This window comes from Magnolia sinica, chromosome 1, assembly GCF_029962835.1.
Source record: "Magnolia sinica isolate HGM2019 chromosome 1, MsV1, whole genome shotgun sequence".
NCBI lineage: Eukaryota > Viridiplantae > Streptophyta > Magnoliopsida > Magnoliales > Magnoliaceae > Magnolia > Magnolia sinica.
Genome location: NC_080573.1, coordinates 37,058,637 through 37,076,606, shown reverse-complemented (window position 1 = coordinate 37,076,606; position 17,970 = coordinate 37,058,637). Strand labels below are relative to the sequence as shown.

Sequence of the window (17,970 nt, the reverse complement as noted above, 5' to 3'; positions counted from 1 at the left end):
TATTGATTGGGCTAGGCCATCCCAGTCAGGAGTTTGGCCCACAGCAATAGCTGCCCCATAAATGAGGTTTCACTTTTCAGCCACAACATTCAATCAAGATGGGCCTATGAATGCCTCTTTTAAATGAAGCCTGAGACTGGCCCAATTATTAAATAGGCTTAAATTTTAGTTGTAGATCTAGAAATCAAGGCTGGTATGAGAGCCCAAGTATGTGAGATGGGGGTCCACATTGAAAAGAAACATTATCATTTATCACATGTAGAGCATCATACCTTTCTGGGCTTTTTGGGCCACATGCAATTTGCATTTTCAATGGCTCAACATCATAAGATAACATTTAAAAAAGCTCAGCCCAAGCATTTCCATTTCAAACCAATGGGAAGAAATGAAGAGTTGATATTCCCACATTGAATGAAGCCAGGAATGAGTTTTGAGAGAATACATGTATAAAAGAGGGCTTGAGATGAGTGAGAAAGCATACCTTTCTCGGCCTTTTGGCTAAGATCAAGTGTAGTATCTGTTCTTATCAGTTTAATATCTGATACGTGGCCCATTGGGTCAAATGATATTAAATTAATTTCTTTTGGGGGAGGGCCCACCACAGTAGCTTGCTGCTGGGACCCTCATCTGTTGCTCACGTGTTACACTACTGCACGAGCCTGGCACACCCCTACCAAATTAGTTCAACATTGGCTTTCTATGTTGTCCACTGGATGATGGGTCCCAATTAGATTTGGACGGTTGATACTGGTACAACAAAATGAAGGGCAGGGATGATGGTCTTCTGTCCAAGTTACATGATTTCAAGTGATGACCATAGGTGTTTGTAATGTGTCTTCCATGTACATCTTGTTATTGTAATAGAACCTGCCTGATTTTCACTTTAGGACCCACCTCTTGGATGGCTTTGATGTCATATGTTATCAATTAATTCTCTTTTAATTGTGAAAAGTGGGGCCCATGGTTCGGTAGTCCAGATCTTTGGCATGCTTGTGGAACCACAGCTTGAATCGGCCTCTCTATCGTCCAACTACAATTTTGGGGCCATGGGCCATCGTGGTGGGACCCACCACGACAGTCCAACACATCATATTATCATGGGTTTTCTCTTCACGTATGAAGAGTTTCATATATAAATACATTCAGCTAAATTCAAGTTCACAGAAAAAACTTAGACAATCCTGCAATTGCCTCACAAAATATTCAAATCTTCTTTTCAAGTATGAAGAGTTTCACATATCAATACATTCAGCTAAATGCAAGTTCGTACAAAACTCAGAAAATCCTGTAATTGCCTCACAAAATATTCAAATCTTCTTTTCAAGTATGAAGTGTTTCATATATCAATACATTCAGCTTAATGCAAGTTCATATAAAACTCAGACAATCCTGCAATTACCTCACAAAATATTCAAATCTAGAACAGTAACCTACATGGTTTCATCTTAAGTTCCTGAACATCTGTTACAAGTCCCACCGCGAGCTTAGTCGTCTGATCAAATCTTCCCATCATTAATCTTCAACAGTACAGACAATACCTCATTCATGTCTGGCCGATCCTCAGGGGCTGCACGGGTGCAGGACAAGGCCAATTCCAGGAGGGTGACGATCTCATCACTGTTGGATTTTGATGTTCCATTAGAGACTAGATCATGGTCGACCACGCGTAGAACAGCGTCTGTTCCATTACGGACGGCGTTCTCCACAAATTGCTGTAGAGTGACGGGGACTCCATCGTCTTCGATGGTGCCAGTGGGCCTTCTCTTAGTTAAAAACTCCATCATGATCACACCGAAACTGAAGACGTCAGCCTTTGTTGTCACCCTACTCATGTATGCAAACTCTGAAGAATCAATGGTTATTAGTTAGAGCAAGAAGCAACAGGAGACAACATTGTAATCTTTATTAGGACTGTAAATCTGTGATTAGACAATCCTAACTTTGGGGCCATCTGATCACTTGCCATCCACTTGTAGCCAATGATCAGATATAACTAGCATAATCCCATTGCTGTGATGGCCCAGAAAACCAACAGTACCGATCCCCGCTCGATTATCATCAGTTGGGCCACGCCTTTCAGATCTTGGAGTGTAGAAATCAGGCTGTTGGATTCCTCAGGTGGGCCACAGTGGACAAAACTAACAGAAGACTGAAAAAAAATGCTTCAGCCATACATTTATTTTGCGCACCGCAGGGGATAGCAGAACTGTCTGATTACTGAATGAGAAGATCAATTCAGTGTGGCCCACCTGATTATAAATCAGATCATGCACAATTTGTCCATAGGCACAAGTTCTTGTGTGTGGAATGACAGGGTTCTACCTAATTTGAATTGCTATTTATGGTGTACATGTTTGGATGCAGAGTTGAATTAGAATTTATGAACTAATTATTTCAATTCAATTTGGTAGCGCATCCAAACACGCCCTTGACCGGGCCATAACTGAATATATAGACATGACCACACAGATGAAGATGGGAAAATAGGGACTGAAAAGAAATACCTGGTGCCAAGTAGCCTATGGTGCCTTGGAAAGACGATGCCGATGAAAGGCTGCTGCCATAAATGGACACCCAACATTCGAGCCGTCCCGAAATCGCTGACATGGGCTATCCAGTCTCGATCCAGAAGAATGTTGGAAGGCTTCAAATCGCAGTGGACAATTGGAAAATCATAGTCACAATGCAAGTAAACCAACCCATTTGCAACGGACACAAACAAATTCACTCTCTCAGACAAGCTCCACCTTGATACATCCGTTCCCGAGTCATGTATGACACTTTCCAAGCTCCCATTCTCCATGAATTCAAGAACCAATGCCTTGAATTTCCCATACTCCCAAGCATAACCCACCATCTTAACCAGGTTCTTGTGCCTCAGTTGGTTCAAAATCTTCAGTTCTGTGTCGAAGCATTTGTCGGACTCTGCTGCAAACTGCTCTAGATTCAGTTTCTTTACAGCAATGACCCACCCATCATCAATTCTCCCTCTGTAGACAGTGCTCAAACTGCTACGGCCTATCACATTGTGTTCATTGAAGAAATCCGTCGCAATCTGCAAATCTTCTCGGGTGAATCTCTCCAGTGATGGCGCTACTGAAAACACTGTTTTAGATTCACAACGGTCGGTTTTCAGCTTCGTGATGCATCGATGGATGGCTATGATCACGCAGACCACCAGTAGTGACACGAAGACGGATGAGAAAATTATAAGAATAATGGCGACCTTTTTCGAAATCCGTCGGGAATTAGTTTTCTGAATTTCATCAATGCATGGGCTGAGGAATTTTGTTCCACAGAGAAATGGGTTTCCGTCCAAACTCAATGAACTCAGATTTTGAAATATTCCAGAGTTGGGGATGGGCCCTTCGAGCTGGTTGAATGAAAGGTTGAGATGTTTTAGGCTAGTAAGTGTCCCCAAGCTCACAGGAATCTGACCTCTGAATTCATTCTGGGAAAGATCGAGCAAGACTAGATATTTCAGTTCTGATAATCTTGATGGAATTTCGCCATCTAGCTTATTTCCAGAAAGATTCAAGCTCATAAGCAAGTCTAGTTGATTGAAAATGCGGGCTGGAAGCTGACCTGAAATCGCATTTCTGGACAGATCAAGAGAACCCAAATTCCTACAGCCTCCTATTGATGCAGGGATACTTCCTGTGAGATTATTATTCGAGATATCAATGGCCTGAACCATCTGCATCCCGCCGATCTCATCTGGGATGGAACCCAACAAGAAATTGTTGGAAAGGTTAAGATAGATTTGGATGTTCTTCATGCCCACGATCAAGGATGCCGGAACAGATCCAATCAGACGGTTGTGGGAGAGTTCCAATGTCATGAGTCCTTTCAGATTACCCATGCTTCTTGGGATGGGCCCACTAAGCATGTTCCCATGGAGGTCCAAGTTTGAAAGCAGCTTAAGTTTCGAGACGGAGTCTGGAATTGGACCACTGAATCTGTTCACCTGCAGCTTGAGCTCTGAAAGCTGTTTCAATTCAAATATTTCTTCTGGAATTGCGCCATGGAAAGCATTTTCATATAAAGAAAGACCTTGGAGAGCCAACAAGTTCGATATCGATGACGGAATAGGACCTGGAAATCCACTTGTGCTGAGGTCCAAAGAGATTAACATGCTTAGATTCCCAATCTCCTGAGGAATCTTCCCAGTCAGAGAATTAAGAAACAGCCTCAAATTCCTTAGATTTGTTAGTTTTCCGATACCCGGTTTTAGTGACCCGCTGAGATTGTTTCTCGCCAAATCCAGCATCGTAAGCTCAGTGCAATTGAATATATCTTCCGGAATCACACCCGACAATCGATTTTGCCCAAGTGAAAGGAAATTCAGATTCTGTAACATTCCTAAACCCAATGGAATCTGCCCCGTCAATCCATTGTTAACCCAGCTTATGTTTTGAAGATTAGAACAGTTGGTGATTGATGAAGGAATTGGACCCTCTAACTGGTTGTTATGTAGAATTAGCACCTCCAGCTTATAAAGTGATCCGACAGTCGATGGAATCGGCCCGCTCAAGGAATTGAAGCTAAGAGCCAAGTATATCAGATCTGTCAAATTCATCAAGGACGGTGGGATTTCGCCCGTTAGACTATTCGAATTCAGATTCAGTCTACGTAAGGATCTTAAAGACCCCAGTTCGGACGGTATGTTCCCGGTTAATTCATTTTCAGAAAGACCCAAACGGATTAATGACTTGCATTGTGATATCGAAGCAGGGATTGTGGAAGATAAGTGATTATCATATAGTAGAAGAGCTCGTAAGTTGGCCAATTCACCTAGCTCAGATGGAATCCTGCCCGTTAATCGATTGCTATAGAGGGCCAACATTGTGAGATTCTTACAACGGCCCAGTTCAGCTGGGACTCCCCCCATGAACTGATTTTCTTGTAACTGATGAATTTGTAATTTCGACAAGTTCCCGATCACCGGAGCTATTATTCCAGATATCTGATTCTGACTCAAATCAAATGCATTCAAAGCTTGCAGTCTACTGACCGATGATGGAATGGGGTCCACCAATCCATTTAAGTAAGCGGCGAACAACTGAAGATTAACCAAATTGCCAATATCTGATGGGATCATACCCGTTAGATTGTTCGTGCTGAAGTCTAGGCTGGTCAGAGACGTGCAGCCGATGATGCTTGTCAGAATGCTACCGTTGAAGAAGTTGTCATTCAAATACAAAATTTGCAACTCTTTGAGGTTCCCGAGCTCCGAAGGAATCACACCTGAGAGAGAATCATCAAAGAACATAAACTCAGAGTAATCTATGGATCGAATGTCGAGCGAATTGGGTTCACTGATCGATTCATATAAGCTAGGAAGAATTGAAAATTAACTAAATGACCCATGTGTGCTTCGATCATACCTGCTAGCTTGTTTGTGGAGAGGCCTAGTCCGATCAGAGCCGTGCAATTGCTGATGCTTGCTGGAATGCTCCCATCCAAGAAATTGGTGCGAAGATCCAAAACCTGAAGCTTTTTCAGGTTCCCCAACCCGGTAGGAATCGCATTCGACAGAGAATTGTTCGAGAGGAGCATCAACGTGATTCAGTTGGGATTGAACCGGAGAATGAATTCGATGATAAATCAAGAGTCTGGAGGCTTGAAATGTTTCCGAGAAATGGAGTGATCTTGCCTTGGAGTTGCAATTCAGACAGAGAAATTGAAACAACGGCATTGCTTGAAGGATCGCAGGCGATGCCAGACCAGTTACAGTGATGAATTCTGTCTATCCAATCTGCCAAAGCTCCAATTGGGTCGTTGGTGATCAAGCTCTTGAAGGCTTTCAATGCCTCAATTTCTAGATTGGAGCTCAGCCCTTCCGATGGAATTATGGATAGAACAGAACAAATACAGAGCATAAACAGAAGGACCTTCAAATTGGCCATTTCGAAGGTCAGATCCGTGATTAAATGGTCTAAACTACTGAACAAACGGAAATTGCAGAGGTTTAAACAAACTCAGAAAGATTCAACAGCTGCAATCGAAGCAATTGAATGATGAATGCTTAAAGAGCAAGGATGGAGTTCAATATGCAAGTGGGGCCATGTGAAGATATGGGAGGATGAGCTGTCATTCTGACAGTCAATGATTCACATACAACTCTGAAAGTCAAAGGAAGAAGCTGATGCTTCCATGCCCTCACAGAGGCTTTCCACGGAAAGCTAGGTAGGGCCCACCGCGGTATTTTCGAGAAATCCATCCCATCCATCCATTTTGCCCGATATTGTTAGGACATGATACCAAAAATGAAACAGATCCAAAACTGAAGTGGGCCGACACGGAAAAAGTTAGTAGGGAAATGCCTGTTCTTGAAAGCTTCCCGGGTCCACCGTGATTTTTATATGTCATTCATACTGTTCGTAAGTCATTGGATGAGTCGGGTTATCTGGGTCAGCACGCTGGATTCGACTTGGAAAAAGCTCAACTCGCATTGGCTCGAAATTGGATTCGAACTGAGTCGAGCTGGTTTTTGGAGTTCGAAAAAATTTAGTTTGAGCTTGCCTGAGCTCGACTTGACTCGGAACGAACCTCAACTCGAACCGACTCAGATCGAATCAGCTTGGGGACTGGGTTATTTTGATTTTGATGCTGCTCTCCGGGTGTTTATTTTTATTTTTATTTTTCAGTTAGCTTGTTAGTACACCCACTGTTAGTTCACACTTCACTGTTAGCCACCCCCACTAGGGAATTGATACCCAGACCTTTATGTTGAAACAAGGTATCTTTCACTCAGTCTACCACTTGAGCTATGGATCAGGGTGTAGCTCACTAGGTGTTTGATTTTGATGCTGCGCTCCAACTGTTTGATGAAATACCTGTAAAAATTTGTTACTGTTTTGCATTATTTGAGAAATTGAAGATGCATTTTACATGTTCGAAAAAATGCCGCACAGGCTCAAACTCGTCTCAAACTGCCCGAGTTGTTGATCGAATTGAGTCGAGCTGGCCAGATAGGCTCGAGGACTGAGCCGAGATAAGCTCAACTCGGTTCAACTCATGTACAGGTCTAGGCATTCTTACTGGATGATCTAAAAACATGAAATATTAGCCTGATCTAAAACTTTTCTGGCTTTGAATATTTCCAAGTAGACATTCAATCTCACCTTTTCCTATGGTACAACACACTTGAATTTTGAATCTACCTGATTTTTAGGCCCATGTCCTAACATAATCGGGCAAAATAGATAAATGGGGTGAATTTCCCACCAGCATCATGGTGGGGCCTAACTAGCTTCCCCGAGGCTTTGGCAGTCTGCCCGTTAGTAGCCAGTAGCAATGATGTATAGGTTTTATCCACGCCGTCCATCCACTTTTCTGGATCATTTTAGGGCTTGAGCCTAAAAGCAGGCACAAATCTCATGTGGAACATACCACAGGAAATAGTGGTGACTGAACCCCCACTATTAAAAACTTTCTAGGGGTACAAAAGTTTTAGATTAAGCTTATGTTTTCCATTCATCCATCTCTTCGTGACCTAGTTAATAGGTTGGATGGCAAATAAACATTACAATGGCACTAGGAAGTTTTCAATGGTGTGTTCAAAAACCAATGTTTTCCTATGGTGTGGTTTACTTGAGATTTGGATATGTCTCATTTTTGGATTCATGCAATAAAATAATACGTGAAAATAGATAGACAACTAGAATAAAACATATATATCATGGTGGGGCCCACGGAACAATGCAGCCAGCCACTGGCAACGTCAGCAGGTGATCTGCATCCTTGGTTATTAAACTAAAATAAATATTATAACACCCAAAAGTAACGTTTAAGTTAATAAATTACCTTTTAAATTTCAACTAAATAAATATTATATTACAAAGTAAATTTTTTTTTTTTTTTTTTTAGCATTTCAAATTAAAAAGGTAATTTAAACCATAAGGGGTAATAAATCACCCCATGATGTTCTTGAGAAATCCATCAAGTCAACCATTTTATTTGTCTTATTTTAGGGGTGGGCCAAATATGAAGTAGATTCAATATTCAAGTGGGTCACACGACTTGCAACAGTGGTATTGAACATCCACTATTGAAACTGCACCCATTGTCATGTAGCCCACCATGATGTTTATGAGAAATCTACTCTATCCATGAATTGTCCAGCTCACTTTTGGACACATATGTCCAAATGTAATGAAGATTTAAAACTCAAGTGTGCCACACAACTTGAAAAAGTGTTATTAAACCCCTAGTATTAGAACGGATAGGTTCAAAAAACCAGTGTCCCATCATAATGATTTTGAAAAATCGACCCTATCCACTATTTTCATCAACTCATTTTAGATGCGGGCTCAAACATGAGGCATATCTATCACTCATGCGGGCACACTACTTGAAACAATGGTAGGGTATTGAACATTCGTTATTGAAATAGTCATGAGACCCACATTTATTTTTTGAAACATCTACCAGTCCACCAATTTATTCACATGATCTTATGGGTGAGAATAGAGTTGTGCACGAGTCGAACCGAGTGCAGCTTGGGGCTGTTCGACTCGGCTCGGCCACTAGTTGACCTTAGCTCGAACTCGGCTTAGCTCGGTTCGGTCAGTAGCTCGGGCCAGTTCGAGCTGAGTTTAAGCCTGTGTGCATTTTCTCAAACACATGAAGTGCACCTTCAATTTCTCATAGTTTGCAAAACAGCAGCAACAATTTACATGTATTTTATCTAACACTTAGTAGGCAGCATCAAAATCAAGATTCAATGGTAATTTAATCATGTAATGTTCATTTGTTTGTTTGTTTGTTTGTTTCTTATTTTTTTTTTTTTTGTAGTGATTTGTTTCATATCCATACCTTCCTCACTATCGACCGATCTCATGGAGAATGTATCCACCCAAAACAACACTTTGTTGAGTCATTTCATCGAACACTTGGTAAGCAACATCAATATCAAAGTAATTGGGTCACTGAACTAGTTCGATCCGAATTCCATTTGAGTTAAGGTTTGATCCAAGTTGATTTGAGCTCGGCCAAGCTCGCGCTTGGCTCAAAATTTTTTCGAGCTTCAAAAATCAGCTTGACTTGGCTCGAACTCAGTTTCGAACCGAGTCGAATCAAGTTTTTTCGAGTTAAGTCGAGCGAGTTAATCGACCTAACTCGGTTTGTGTACAGCTCTAGGTGGGAATGACCTTATGACCAATTTAGATGGCATATGATCAACATGGTAGACCCTTGGAAGATTTCAATGGTGGTTGTTCAATCTCCATTGTTTCCTTTAATTCCCCCCCCCCCCCCCCCCCCGCTTAAGCTTTGGATCTACCTAATCTTTGGGCCCACTTGGATAGACGAGGTGGATTTTTAAGAAACGTCACAGAGTTAAGTCACCTAGTAATCTATGTCTATGGACTAACAAGAGGAGAGGGAGCAAATTTGGTCAGGTATGGGTAACAATGTATTCAATCAAGTCATGACTGTGGACCCACTTTGATGTATAAGTTGTATTTCCATGCCTTTCATCGATCCTACAATTAAAAACTTCTTGGGGGCTAGAAAAGTTTTAGATGAAGCTGATATTAGTGTCTTTTTTCCCTTTATACTGGTCTATTTGACCTCATCAATAGGTTGGATAACAAATAAACACTACTGTGGACCTTGGGAAAATTTTAATGGCGGGCTTTCAATAACCACTGTTTCCTGTGGTGTGGTCCACCTATGATTTAGATATTTGGGCCAATACTCTAAAATGAGTTGGCAAAACGGATGGGCAAAGTGGATATATAACACATACATTAAGGTGGGCCCCACTATCAAGACATTATCAAACATAATGTTTCAACAACTCAACAAGCTTTTTTGGTTAGCTGTTTTGCCAGGCATGCTTATCTACTCTCGTTGAGTTGAAACAAAGATAAGCTACTTAGGGGCATGAGTAGCTTATGTAAAGTAACTTACTATCCATCATTTCTATTCCTTTGGATCTGTTTGTTTTGCTCATTTCCCTAATAATGTAATGTAAAGTAAACGTGTTATCATTATTGTTCTATTAGCAAAACTAAATACAAAAATGGTACGTTAAATATTGTAAAAGTTTTCATTCAAACAATTAAATAAACGTACTTTGATAATGATTTAAAATTGAAATAATGTAAAATTATCATCATCATGAATTATTGTTATTTTCTTTGTATCAGTGTGGTGATTTGATATTGAAATAATGTAAAATTACTATCATTGCAAATTATTGCTCATTTCCTGTACATTTTTTTTTCTTAGAGCCTAAAAATGACAAGAAAACATAACAACAATTGGTTGGGATAGAATGTTGAATGCAGATTGTATGATGACCCTAACACAATGTAGCACGGTGGTGTTGGGATATGATGGATTTAATTGGGCCATGTGTTTCTATCATAGATGGGGCCATGCAAAGTATGTTAGAAATTTGTTAGGTCGAGTATGTGCCCATATGTGATAGCGGCATGTGGCTCAATCAAATTCCACCACCATTCCCACACCATTGAACTTAAAGGTGTCGGGTCACTATGTAATCTGTGTTCAAGGATGCTCATGAGCATATCGAATGTGAGACCCATTGTCAGAAAATGCATCCAACTAGTATAGATGGACACCAAAAAAAAAATCAAGCCATTTCGTAACTCAAGTGGGCCCCAACAAATGATTTTAGAGGTTCATGCATGATTATTCATAGGGTGGCCCACCAAAGTTTTGGATCAATTTGATTTTTGGGATCCAAGGAGTATATGGACGCAAATTGCCTACTAACATTGCCATTAGCGACTTAATGGTGCTGTGGGCCCCACCATAATGTATGTGTTTTGTCCACACCATCGACCCATTTTGTCGGCTCATTTTAGGGCATGAAGCCAAAAATGAGGCAAATCAAAATCTCAGGTGGAATATACCACAGGAAAAGGTGGTAATTAAATGCCTTCGATCAAGTTGATATTTATGTTTTCCCTTCATCTAGGGTCTCTGTGACCTAATCATATGGTTGGATGGCAAATAAATATTACAGTGGACCTTAGGAAGTTTTTTAATAATAGGCATCCAGTCATCATTGTATTCCTTGATGTGGTACACCTGGATCTCCCTCATCTTCATGTTTGGGGTGATGATCCAAAGTGTATGTATGGTGGGGGTAAAACATAGGCATCATAGTGAGAAATGAAGATACCTTCTGGGCCTTTTGGGCCATAGGCAATTTGCATTTTCAATGGCTCAACTTCATAAGATAACATTTAAAAAAGCTTAGCCCAAGCATTTCCATTTCAAACCAATAGGAAGAAATAAAGAGTTGATATTCCCACATCGAATGAAGCCAGGAATGGGTTTCTAGAGAATACAAGTATAAAAGAGGGCTTGAGATCAAGTGTAGTATCTGTTCTTATCAATTTAATATTTGATATGTGGCCCATTGGGTCTCATGATATTAAATTAATTTCTTTTGGGGGAGGGCTCACCATAGTAGCTTGCTGCTAGGGCCCTCATGTGTCGTTCATGCGTTGCACTATTGCACGGGCCTGGCACACCCCTACCAAATCAGTTCAACATTATCTTTCTTAGTCGTCCACTGGATGATGGGTCCAAGTAGATTTGGATGGTTGATACTGCTACAACAAAATGACGGGCTGGGATGATGGTCTTCGTCCATGTCCTTCTTGTTATTGTAACACAACCTGCTTGATTTTCACTTTAGGACCCACCTCTTGGATGACTTTGATGTCCGATACCTGATGCATTGGGGGAGAACGGTGTGGTATGAATCAATTCTCTTTTAATTGTGAAAAGTTGACCCCATGGTTCAGTAATGTAGATCTTTGGCATGTTTATGTCCCACTGTGGATGCACCATGCCTCAAAGAATAATCCTTGATAAGACAATTTGAACCCTTGGATTTGTGGCACGGGGATTGACGGTGAAGATCTTAGGGCCTGTTTGGCTGGGTGGATTAAGGGGGATTAGGAGGGATGGGATGGTAAAATCCCGAGATATGCCAAACGAACCAAACAAACCTGATGAATTTGTCCTGGGATATAGCATACCCATGGATCTTAAACCAATCCACTGACATCACCATCATTACCTTAAAATTGTTCCCATCCCTCCTAATCCCATTCAATCGTGCCCGGGGCATGTTTGGTTGGATGGATTGGAAGGTAAAATCTCGAGATATGCCGGGCGTGCCAAACAGACTCGATGAACTTGTCCCGGGATATAGCAATCCCATGGATCTCAAACCAATCCAGTGACACCACCATCATTACCTTAAAATCCATCCCATCCCTCCTAATCCCATGGGATCTGTCTGGCCAAATAGGCCCTTAGCTTACTTTTAAGAATCATCCTAAAAAGGACAACCTTAACCTTTTGGGAACCTTTACTCCCAGTGTAAAGTGGAGCTCTCTGTCGTCCAATTGCATTTTTGGGGCCATAGTGTAACATCTCAGATTTTTTGCTAATTTAAGAATTGGATGTCCTTGGGCGTTACCTTTGATTTTTTTACTAGAGTGCATGTTCCTGTATGTATTCACACATATTTAGGACCAAAAGGAGTGATATTGGATTCACCGAAACTGCCCGACCAAGTAAATTTTGAGAAATTTTGGGAACATGGACAATAAAGGTTCGATTGAACTAAGTGAGAATCGGTTGCATTGAGCATACTGGGATAGCAATATCCGGTTGCATCAAGAAAACATCAAGCAACCGAACAAATCTTAACAGTAGTGTTCACCTACATGGAGTCGAATTTGATTGAACTGAGCAAATTTGGACAATAGGGTTCGGTTGAACCGAGTAACCTTATACAACAATGTACAAAATTAACAATTTTAGTACGTTGACTTTAAAAATAAGTATTTTCTTCAATATAACTCTGATTCAGGTGATTTAAAAGTTAAATTGAAGATTGATGAATCTAATTTCATATGAAAAAACTTAAAGGAAGTTAATTTTAGGAAGTTTTGAAAAATATACCAAAAATCATTGGTTTTAGACAGTTGGTACTGTTAGAATTTTTATAGAACTCTAAATGAAATGAAATCTAGTGGGGATAAAGTAGAGTTGATATGAACTAAAATAAAAATTATAAAAATAATCTACTGACTAAAAGTACCAAAAACATTATAGGAAATAAACCTATTGAAACTGAAAATTTATGCAATTGCATGTTGCCGATGGTGTGGACATATCTTTTTCATTTTAAAGTTTATGTATTCGGTGTCTTCTTAGAAATTGCTTCTAATCATGTTAAAAATCACCATGTATACTTAAATTATGATTTTTTATTTTTAATATATTTTACTAATTTGAGTAGTTTCTAATATAGTTGAATTAAGGTTACTGATTAGGGTGATTAAAGCTAAATCACTATTTCAGCTAATCGTGGAAAGGGTGTGCTTTGAACATTAGTTAATCTAAACCCTATTTTTTGCGCGCAATAAATCTCGCTGCCCAATCTATTTAAAAAATGCCCTTATTAACCAAGACATTCGTCTTAATGGGCTTGACGTCCATCGTGGTACATCGAGCTAGACAGCGTCTCGAATTGCTTAACTTGGACTCACAAGGCCATCGCATGAAATGCACAAATACCCTTAGGGTTCATCATGAACTTAAGTTAATTGTCTGTATCTAGTGTTTGCTGAAGTTGTCGCTTTCGGACAGTTAGATCGTGACTAGATTTAGGCCACCAATTTGAGTTAATACCCTATACATATCTGTATAGCCTCAACCCTGATCGACCATTGGTAACCATCGAATTGACTTTTAACCATACCCATTGATTGATACATTCAAATGGTGGTCCGATCGTATCTATATGTAGATTGTCACCAAAGCCAACTATCTTTAGTGTATATCGATTTGTACGCTCTGTAGTGACTCCAAAAGTTAGAAATAACCTCCTATAGGGTTATAATAGTAAGTACCTAGGCTTTAGGGCCATTTGCACCACATTTGCCACTAAAAATACTTCACTATTGAGCCCTAAGCCCGTAAATATAAAATTTTCCTAAGCTAAGGAAAGAAAGAGGAAGAGAATAAGAGATGGATAGGAGAAATGGTGGATCTCAATGCTAGATCTCAACGTCCGATCGTCGTGCTCATTGGATCTTACAAGATCTCACCTTTGTGCTCGGTTTCACGTCTTCCATAGTTGAAAATTAGAAAATTTGGTTCAGATTCTTCACCCCTTGCTAGGTAAGAGGTTCCTTAGTTGTCTTTCCATATCTTTCTTTCATTTCCTACATTTTGAGCTATTAGGGTTAGAAACACTCTTTCGTTTTCATCATTTCTCGCAAACCTTAATGTTAAGGTTAAGTATGTTAGGATTTTGAGTGTCGATTATTGATTGGGGTGGTCCATACTCTTATAAGAGTCATAATCGAGCTCGACTCCATTAGGGTTTCGGTTGTGTGCCGATTCCCGACCCTGATCCGTCGAACCGAATTGAGGGATCCTTCCAATCGAGTTAGTTAAGCCATAATTTGTTGTTTAATGTTTAATTAGGATTAAATCCATATCATTAATGATAGTCTTGTACTTTTAATTTACGTTTGAGTGTTTTTCCCAAATTCCTGGTTTTAAGGCTGCATTTGAGTCGAGGATTTTGATTATAAGGTAAAGATCTACCCTCAAGCTTATACATGATATTTTAGAATAATTAAATGTGTTTGTTTGCTATTTGGTTGATAACATGCTCGATGGAATGATTAAATGATAGGAAACTCTTAATATTAGAACTCTTCGATGCTGAATGCTAAGAAATGTTAATATGATTGAATTGTGTTAATGTGAATTGAATTATTATGCATGTGTTCAATTAGAATACTATGGTGTTGTATTGGATTTCCTTGTGATCATGTTTATGTAGTGGATAAATTTAAATTGTTGTTGTGGTGGATTAAGCTCCACAAATTATTTAAATATGCGGATAGCCCGCTTTAAGGAGGCTATCCAAGACTTATACGGCTAACCGAAGTTGAACATGAACGATTGACAATATTTGGAATTACATGGGATGCTTTGTACCCAATGTCAGTTTGCCCGGGGTCCTCCGTGGTCGATCACATCAGTATAATGTAGGTTTGATCATTCTTATGTTTGGTGATTATATACATTCAATAGAATTTGAAATACCACAATTACCATTAATTTAGTGTACTCATGATCATTAGTACGTTACGATCCCACAAAGACTCATGAGCTGAGCATGGTGATATGGGACACCGTGTTCGAGTTGTCAACGTATGCTAAAGTGACTAGCCTTCCCGTAGTGACCAGTGAGCACTCATAGAGGTGATAGAATGTTGTTCGAATGGTCCCTGTCAAATTATCTGGTTGATAGTTTCATGTCAGAGTACCATTCAAACGACCGGTCGTGAATGGAATTGAGTGATGAGACAATTTTCTCTGTATTGATTTAGTTTTGAGTGACAAGCCCACATATCTGAATTGATGGTTCATACTCTGTGTTAGGTGACGACCTGTATTATGTTGATGCCTTAATTTGGATCAAGAGACACTGGTGAGGAGCTTCACGTGTTGTAACGACCCACATGATCTAGATAATGACTCATGATATAGCGACAATACTATAGCTTCACCAACCTGCTATTTGAACTGAGACTAATAATCACTTAGCTAATCATACATATCATAGGATATGTTGCGATTTTGCGTCGGAATCACTTATGAAGGAGTGTTGGCATTTGTGGAACAGACGTTGAAGTCACTTGTGAGGGAGTGCTAGATTGTAAGGAGCATGCATCATTTCATCGTATAATTAATATACTTGCCAACTAGATCAGGAAACTGTTTGTTTATTATACCATCATTACTTATGCTTGGTTGTATTGATAACATGTGTAACTTACTTAACATCTGTACGTGTTAAAGCTAACATGCTTAAGCATACTACATGTATGAATACGTGTTTGTTATGAACTTGTTATTCACTAAAATGTCCTAAGTAACAATCTTGGGGATATTTCTTCACTATGTTGGAGTTTGATGCCTCTTATTTAACATATGCAAATAACTCAGAAATAGGACCATTTGGTGGTGTGTTCGAGGAACTTGGTTGATCCTAGCTTCTTCTCGGTTAGCAGTTGTTCTTCTATTCCTATTGCAATTATTGTGATTCTTATAATTCTCATATGGGTGGTTGTTGAGGGTTAAATATTGCATATTACCTCCATTTATTACTTAGTTTTATGAACATGATAATGCTTAATGTTCTATTGTAATCATGTTTATGTTGCAGGGTGAATTTAAGAGCTTGGATTAAAAAGGATGCTAAAAGCATGAATTTAATGCTCAAGAATCACCAAGGCAAAGGAGGGATCCTAGGAGACCATCTCATGTCAAAGATCTAAGGAAACTAAGTATAAGGGATGAAAAAAAGATTAGCAAGAGCATAAGTAAAACATCAGAAAAATAGCCAATTTCGGTGCTACCTAAGCCAACTTCGGTAGCTACTTAAAGTGCACAAAACAGTCCAATAAGAAAATAGCTTAATTTAGTACCATTAAAGCCAATTTCAATAGCTACCTAAGCATTTTTGGTAGCTACCTAAGCATTCTGCACATACAATTTCAGATACGATAAATTTCAAATACGACTTCGGTGCTATCGAAGCCAACTTTGGTGCTACCGAAATTGCACAGAGTTGTTGCGCAGGACCGACGTGGATTGCGTAATTTGAGGCGGTTTGTGAAAATTTCAAGTCAGTGCGTAAGAGGGGGATGCACAACTATAAATAGGAGTCCCTGGGACATTTCTAGGCATGATTTAGGGTTGGAGGAGTGGGCAAAAGCGTGAAGAGCCGCCGCCAAAAGTCTTTCTTCTCTTCCTTAGTTGTTTTTATGCTTTTCTTAAGAGATTTTAGTTCGATCATGTCTATGGTTGACTAAACTTCTTGGCTAGGGCTAAGAGGTGAAGCTTGTAGCCTCTAGCGTGATTGAGATGTTTACTTTGCTTTGATTTTGTTTATGTTCGAATTTCATTGAATTCTAGTTGATTTTAAGGAATATTTTCAGTTTTTAATGGTTTGTTGTGACTCAAATTACAATAGATCTGCAATGGCTTTAAATATCTTCTTTTCTATTTGAGATTATGGATTCAGTAAATCCTGTTGTTTGCCATTGTCTCCTCGGCATGGTTGGGTGATGGAATCCCTTCTAAATCATTACAATTCTCCTTTATTGAGGCTAGATCAATGAGAAGTTCAGAGATTTAACTGTCTCTTGTTCCAGCTAGATAGGATAGGACTTAGATTCTAGTTGGATCTCTTGAATTAAGTAAGGTAGCATTTCAATTGCTACAAGTGGATCCTTAGAAACCCTAGTTCCCACCTTCAAATTTACAAAGTTTCAATTACATCCTTCACAATTACTCTTCAAAGTTCTTCAAATTTAGATTTACATCTTCTTCTAGTTCTACTTTTAGTTATTTTCAGAAATATACGAGATTAGTCCCTGTAGATTTGACCTCGGTCTCACCAAGATTATTATTACATCGCGGCCCTACACTTGGGGTTGTGAACAGTGGTCATGTTCACAACCCTAAGTGTAGGGTCGTGATGTAGTAATAATCTCGGGAGACCAAGGTCGAATCCACAAGGACTAATCTCTTGAGTATTTTGAAAGCAACTAGAAGAAGAACTAGAAAAAGATGAAAACCTAATTCTGGAAGTATAGAGAGTAATTGTGAAAGATTTAATGAAAAACTAAAGAAATTCAAAGGTGGGAAACTAGGGTTTCCAAGGATCCACTTGTAGAGATCAGGGAGATCTATGCTTGATTCAAGTCACACGATTGGAATCGAAGTCCTATCCTATCCAATTGGAAGATATCTCAGTAAAATCAAATCTGAACTTCCTTTGACCTAATTCTCAATGGAAGAGTGGTGTGAGAGCTAGAAGTGATTCTATTACAAAACCATGCCCATGAGATAATGGCTCATAACAGGATTTACCAATCC

At 39.6% G+C, this 17,970-nt stretch overlaps 1 non-coding gene and 2 pseudogenes across 1 annotated transcript; 2 read left to right on the top strand and 1 right to left on the bottom strand.

The window, feature by feature from the left end:
* Nucleotides 1-477: 477 nt before the first annotated feature.
* LOC131223816 (U2 spliceosomal RNA) lies at nucleotides 478-673 on the top strand. The gene has a single exon (XR_009160714.1). It is a non-coding gene; the product is annotated as a U2 spliceosomal RNA (small nuclear RNA).
* A 623-nt stretch (nucleotides 674-1,296) lies between these two features.
* Nucleotides 1,297-6,029, bottom strand: LOC131245915 (LRR receptor-like serine/threonine-protein kinase FLS2; annotated as a pseudogene).
* A 5,312-nt stretch (nucleotides 6,030-11,341) lies between these two features.
* LOC131221690 (U2 spliceosomal RNA) lies at nucleotides 11,342-11,521 on the top strand (annotated as a pseudogene).
* Nucleotides 11,522-17,970: the final 6,449 nt, after the last annotated feature.